The 6476-nt window shown below is 37.6% G+C and overlaps 1 non-coding gene across 1 annotated transcript; it reads right to left on the bottom strand.

Moving 5' to 3' along the window:
- Positions 1–5016: 5016 nt before the first annotated feature.
- On the bottom strand, positions 5017–5123 carry LOC138836720 (U6 spliceosomal RNA). Its single transcript, XR_011375026.1, has one exon. It is a non-coding gene; the product is annotated as a U6 spliceosomal RNA (small nuclear RNA).
- Between the last annotated feature and the right edge of the window lie 1353 nt (positions 5124–6476).

Below are 6476 nucleotides of genomic sequence, written 5' to 3' on the forward strand. Positions count from 1 at the left end.
TAGTAAAAAGTTGTTTGTTTTTATGGGCAAGATGTGACTCCTGAAGGCAACAGATAGAAGGATCTTGCTTTTTAATCCAACTAGACAGTCTATGTCGCTTAATTGGAGAATTAAATCCCTTAATTTTAAGAGTTAGGACTTAGAGGTATTTGGGAGTTGCTCCCATGTTATTCATCTTTTTGGGGGCTGTGCCAACTGGGTTCTTCCTATGGTTCTTGTATCTCTTTTGGGTGCTGTTTCTCAGCCTTTATTATGGTCTTCTTGGTTTTCTATGTGTAGGACATCTTTAAGTACCTTTTGTAGGGCTGGTTTGATAGAGATATATTGTTTCATTTGTCTTTGCTATGGAAGGTTTTTATTTGACCTTCGGTTATGAAGGAGATTTTAGCTGGGTACCGTATTCTTGGTTGATAGTTGTTTGTCTTTAGGGCATGGCATTTATCATTCCGGAGTCTTCTTGCTTTAATTGTCTCTGCTGAATAATCTGAGGTGATTATAATTAGTTTCCCTTTATAAGTGATTGATCTTTCCCTTGGTCTTAATTGATCCCATGTGGATTATAATGTGACGGTGGGATGTCCTGTTCTTTTATGGTCTATTTGGGGTTCTAAAAATTTCTTGTATCTGAATAAGCCTATCCTTTTGCATGTTTGAGAAGTTCTCTGCTAGGACCCTGTTAAACAAATTTCCTAGAACATTAACTTCTGTCTCTAGGTGCTCCTCTATCCATTATCCTCATATTAGGCCTTTTGATGGTCTCTTCCAAATGTTAACTATAGCTATCATATTTCTTGGATTTGTCTTGGATAGTTGTATGTTCTTTCTTTATAATATCTAGGCTTTATAATATCTTCTTCATGGTCTAACCTACTGTCAAGACTTTCTACTATGTTCTTGTATTTCTTTTCTTTCTAATTGGTCGATGGCTTCAAACTCTTTGAGCTTTGTTTTAGATCTTGTATGAACTTCTTTACTTCCTTAATTTGGTGTTTAGTTTTTATTCTCTGAGCACTTAGTTGATTGGCTATGGTTTCCTTGGAGTTCCATTCCTTTTGGCAGGCTCCATTCAGCATTTCCTTTGTGGACTCCCTGAATTCTTTCAGCTGTCTGTTTATGGACTCCATGAATGCCTGTATTGATCTTTGTCTATTCTCATCCTGCACTCGCAATTCCTGCATTACTCTTCGATTAGCTTCCTCATGTTCATGAAATTCTTGTAGTTCTCTTTGACTTTTGTCAGACTGCTCACGCAATTCCTGTGTTGGTCTTTGTCTGTTCTCATCCTGCCCATGCAATTCCTATTTTCTCTTTGACTGTTCTCAGCCTGCTCTCACACACAATTCTCTTCTTTCTCTTTGACTGCTCTCAAGCTGCTCATGCAATTCCTGTATCAATTTTTGAGTAGCTTTCTCACGCTCACCAGATTCCTGTATTTACCTTTGGTTTGCCTCCTCTCTCTCTCTATCACGCTCACACTGAATCCTTTGCAGGTTTTCAATCTTTTCATTCACCATGTTTACCAGAATTTTTGTAGAGCTTTTAGGGAACTCTGCTCTGGATTATTCATTAGCTGTTCTGTCACCTGATTGTCTTGATTGGGAGTTGAGATACACAGACTTGTCATTTTTTCTTTTGTTTTTCTGGCTTGTTCTGCCCATTTGGTATGAAAGTAACATCAATTTTGTGCTAGAACACAATTTTAAGGCAAGCATCAACCAAAGTTCTGTAGCTGCACATTCAAAAGGCTGGGCGGACTGGGAAGGTGGCTCAGTGTTAGAGTGCTTTCCTTGCATGCATGAGGCCCTGGGTTTGATTCCTCTGCACCACATAAGCAGAAAAGGCCAGAAATGATGCTATGGCTCAAGTGATAGGGCACTAGCCGTGAGAGGAAGAACTGAGGGACAGCACCCAGGCCCAGAGTGCAGGCAACATGACTGACAAAAAAGAAAAAAAAGGCTGCAGGTACAATCTAACTCAACAGATACAATCTACTCAACATCAAACAACTATGGATTAATGGGATAAGAACAGCAAGAAAGAATTTGGCAAATCATAAATTATTAGGTTTATGGAGAAATGTGGGTAAAATAGGATTATAGTGGTGTGGAGAAGTAAAATGAGAGTGAATTTTATCAAGTCCTAATCTCAGAGAGGGAAATGAATTGGACAGAGTGATAGGAGAGGGATTAAAAGAAGAAAAATTAAAACAAAAAACAACAAGAAAAATAGAAAAACAAAAATTCTTTAAAAATTATATATGTACAAAGAGGTAATACTGCTATTAAAGAATTTAAGCCTAAGAGGTTGTGAATTGAGTAATGAATTTCTGGATTAAATGTGTACACAATGGGGGATAAGGTATAATATTCGAAGAGGGCTATATATCTGAAGATGAACAGAACAGCGTTTAAGTAAAAAAAAAGAAAAACAGCAAGAGGAAAAAAATGAAAAAAATGAAGAAAAGAAAAAAAAGCACCAAAGGGGGCTCATATACACCTAAAGTAAAAATTATAATTGAAAAAAAAGATTAATAGTAAGAAAATTTTAAAACATAAATAGTAAAATAAATGGAACCAAACATTTCTTTGATTTATTTTTTGGGGGGGGACGGGAGGAGGATGGGAAGATCCTGTATCTGCCTTGTGTCCAAAACCCATCTCTTGCTGGACTCTCTGGTCTGCTTGTGGTTTTTGGTATTCCTGTGGCTTGTTTGGTTTCTTAATTGTTTGTTTGAGCAGGCAGAAAAATGCTCTGTTTTACTCAGATCCTCCTCCCAGGCTAGTTCAGTGAGAGGGAGTTTTGCTTTGAGTATCACAAAAGAGTTAGATAGCTGTTAACTCTAATTTGGAGATGCTGTGATGAGGCTAGGTTCTGGGTAGCATTGAGGCCTTTCAGCAAACAGTAGCTTTTCCCTCAGGAGCTAGCTCCAGAGACACTCACAGAACCCAGCGTGGAGCCATTCTCAGAATTTATGTTTACTGAAGTTCAATTGTTTGACTAGGCTGCTGTAGGGAGGGGCAGCCTCTGGCTCTGTTTACCCAGTGAAGAAAGCCACTCATTTGGGGGCAGACTTTTCTCTGTCTTGGCTGGGTGACTTTCCCCTGAGTGGGGTTGAGCCTGGCAGGTCAGGTCAGGTTCCTGTGACCTGCTAAATGACTCTTTTTTTTTTCTTCCAGGGCCTGAGTTGCAGCTAGCTGCTCAGCTGGGTCTTGCTGTATCAAAGATGGAGATCTCAGGTGGATGGGGGGAGGGGCAGCCTTCCCACCTCTACTCCATGAGAAACAGTCAGGATGTCAGGGTTCTATTCATGGCAGAGTGTTGGTTCCTGGGTCGTCTCTGGTTTGTGATCTGCCAGATGAAGATACCTTTTCCTTGTCAATTCTTGTGGTGTTGAGTGGAATCCGCTTGCCTCCTGTGTCTGGCACCTTTGTCCCAGAATCTCTGTGTTATATGTATGGCTGCTACTGCAGCCACGGCAGCCAAAGCAGCCACCGCAGCTGAGGCTATACAGGCAAGTGCTCAGATCTGTCTCCTTGCCTGGATTTTGCCTCTCTGGCCAAACCCTCTGTACTGTAATGGCACACTTGGTGTGATTCTCTATCCTAGGTCTGTTCATTAGAACACTAAAACTGCTTTCTATGCGAGAAATCTTCCTCCGCATAGATCTTCCCAGAAGTCAAATTAATTTCATTGTTAATGATATTATATGGGTAAAATAAAGGAAATAAACTCTTCAATCTCAGGACAATTTTATAAGTTTTTTAGTGTAATCATACAGTACAGAGGGTTCACATTCACATAAGCAAGATAATTAGTACATTTCCTAACAAGCATTGTTGCCTCCTCCTTTATATTTGGTCTACCATCCCTTCACTCCCACCTCAACAAGTACACTCTTCTCTCCCCGCCCCCACGGAGAGTGTAAAGTTCATTTTTCAACATAGTTTCTTGTGCTTTTCATTGTTATAGGTTAAACTGTATCCCTATTTGAGCCTGTTTTCCCTTTCCCTCTGCAAATTAGAGAAGTGTACATACAAGATGTAGGTGAACCAACTGCAAATAAAGTGAAAACAGAAGTTATAGAGTGGGGAGGAACATGTAAAGAAACAAAAAATCACATTGCACATTATAAATATGTTAGAAACAACAGCAAGAAACAAAATACCAATTGTTTCCCTATCTTGGGGTTCAATTCCCTTAACATCATTTTATCTGGTCATATGCCAGACATATATTCATTATTGAAAATAAGGAAAAACATGGGACCTATGTTTCTTTGGCCTTAGCTTACTTCTCTTAATATTTTTCCAATCTTCCATTTCCTAACAAATTGAGTAATGCCACTTTTTCTTATGGAGGCATAGAATTTCATTGTTTATATATACCATATTTTCATGATCCAATCATCTAGTGAGGGGCATCTGGGTTGGTTCCATATCTTAGCTATGGTAATAATGCTGCAATAAACATAGTTGTGCTGGTAGTTTTAGTATTGTCTTGTTTGTGATCATTTGGGTAAATGCCCAAAAGTGTGATTGCTGAGTCATAGGGGAGCTCTATGTGGAGTCTTTTTTTTTTAAATATTATTTTATTTTATTTGAGAACATACTGTACAGAGGGGCTACAATTACATGGGCAGGATAATGTATACATTTCTTACCAAGCATTGCAGCCTCCTCCTTTGTTTACCCTTCACCTCCCTTCCCAGCCTCCCCCCTCCCCCCACCCAATTATACCCCCCACCCCCCCCACCGACATTGTAAAGCTGGTTTTGACATGACATTTTGTACTTCTCATTGTTGCAACAGGTCCACCTGAATCCTTAAACGACTTGTTTGCCCCCATCTCCTCCACATGTTATACTGACATCAAATGGATCAAGAAAATGTGGTATATATGTGGAGTCTTTTGAGGAATTTCAATTCTGCTCTCCAAAGTGGTTGAACAAGTATACACTCCCACCAAGAATGCATACGGTTCCCTTGTGACTACATCCCCACCAGCATCTGTTCTTGTAAAAATGTGGAATGCTCCACGAATTTGCATGTCATCCTTGTGCAGGGGCCATGTTAATCTTCTTTGTATGGTTCCAATGTTAGTGTATGTGACGCTGAATTGAGCAGAGAACACTTTTTATATATAAAGTGTAATTGATTCTATTAAACTAGACAATTCAACAAAAAGTAAGTTCAAAAGAATTGTCATGAAATTTTAGAACCATATATTTCTTACATAAGCACACATTTAAGAATAAAGTCAAGATTGACATGTCAAAAACAAAATAATTCCACATATTTCTTGTTCAAGAGATGTGTAGGAGGAGGAATTCAATTATTCTATACAAGGCACCTGTCATAATGAACACAGCAACAAATGTTAAGGTTTGTTAAAAGAATTAATGTTTTAAATATATTTAATGTTGAGTATTTGGTTATATATGCCAAAATTAGGACTTTTTGGCAGATATATAACTTTTCTATGAAGTATTTAAGATTTATGGTAGCAGACATATACTACTAAGAATGTACATTGCAGAGTTTATAGAAACTTGATTAAAGAAAACTTGCAAAGTCTTTGTGTAAAGAGGCAGAGTGAAGAGTTTAGATTTTGTTAACTACACAGTTTCTGTTAAAACCTTAGGACTTCCTTACTTTATATGCTAGCAAGGAATAAATGATGATATAAACCATAAACAAATGATGAGATGAGCCATAAATAGTAATCTTAGTGTGTAATTTTAAAGAGTACTCATATTCTATAAAAATCTTGTTGAACATCAAAACCTTAGCCAGTGTTAAATGTATAGGAATATGAGAAAATGCTAAAATCTAATATGTAGTACACTTCAAATACTGAAAATACTAGTAATTGTTTCGTTTTTATTTTATTAATCATTAATATTTAATTATTAGTTTTCTTTATTTGTAGCATTGTTTTACTTGTAATATAATACAACTTTTTGTAAGTCGTCATTAGGAGGTTATTTGAGAAGGTTACTGGATGGCCAAACAATTTTTTATAGGTGCATGTGAATTTACAAAGAGCAAAATTAAAAACAAAATATTTATTTAAAAAATGATCAAGTAGAATCTGAATCAGGAGTGTTGATAAGTGTCTACATCTAAAAACTTAGCCCTAGTCTGAAGCAACAATAATACAGAGTTGAGGCCACAAAAGTGAGAGACTGATTTTTTTGTTTTTTATTTTTATTTTCTTGGTCATGGATTCTGGGGCCTGGGTGCTGTCCCTCACCTCAAGGCTAGCGTTACCACTTGAGCGACAGCAGCATTTCCATCTTTTTCTGCTTATGTAGTGCTAAGGAATCAAACCCAGGGCCTCATGCATGCAAGGCAAACACTCTACCGCTGAGCCATGTTCCCAGCACCTGAGAGACTGTGTTTTAAAAACATCATCTAAACAACATTTGCTTTCTGCTTTGGGTTATATAAAGAAAGATATAAATATTGTTTTATATT

The sequence above is a fragment of the Dipodomys merriami genome, unplaced genomic scaffold (assembly GCF_024711535.1).
Source record: "Dipodomys merriami isolate MVZ:Mamm:240054 unplaced genomic scaffold, mDipMer1.0.p SCAF_255, whole genome shotgun sequence".
Classification (NCBI taxonomy): Eukaryota; Metazoa; Chordata; class Mammalia; order Rodentia; family Heteromyidae; genus Dipodomys; species Dipodomys merriami.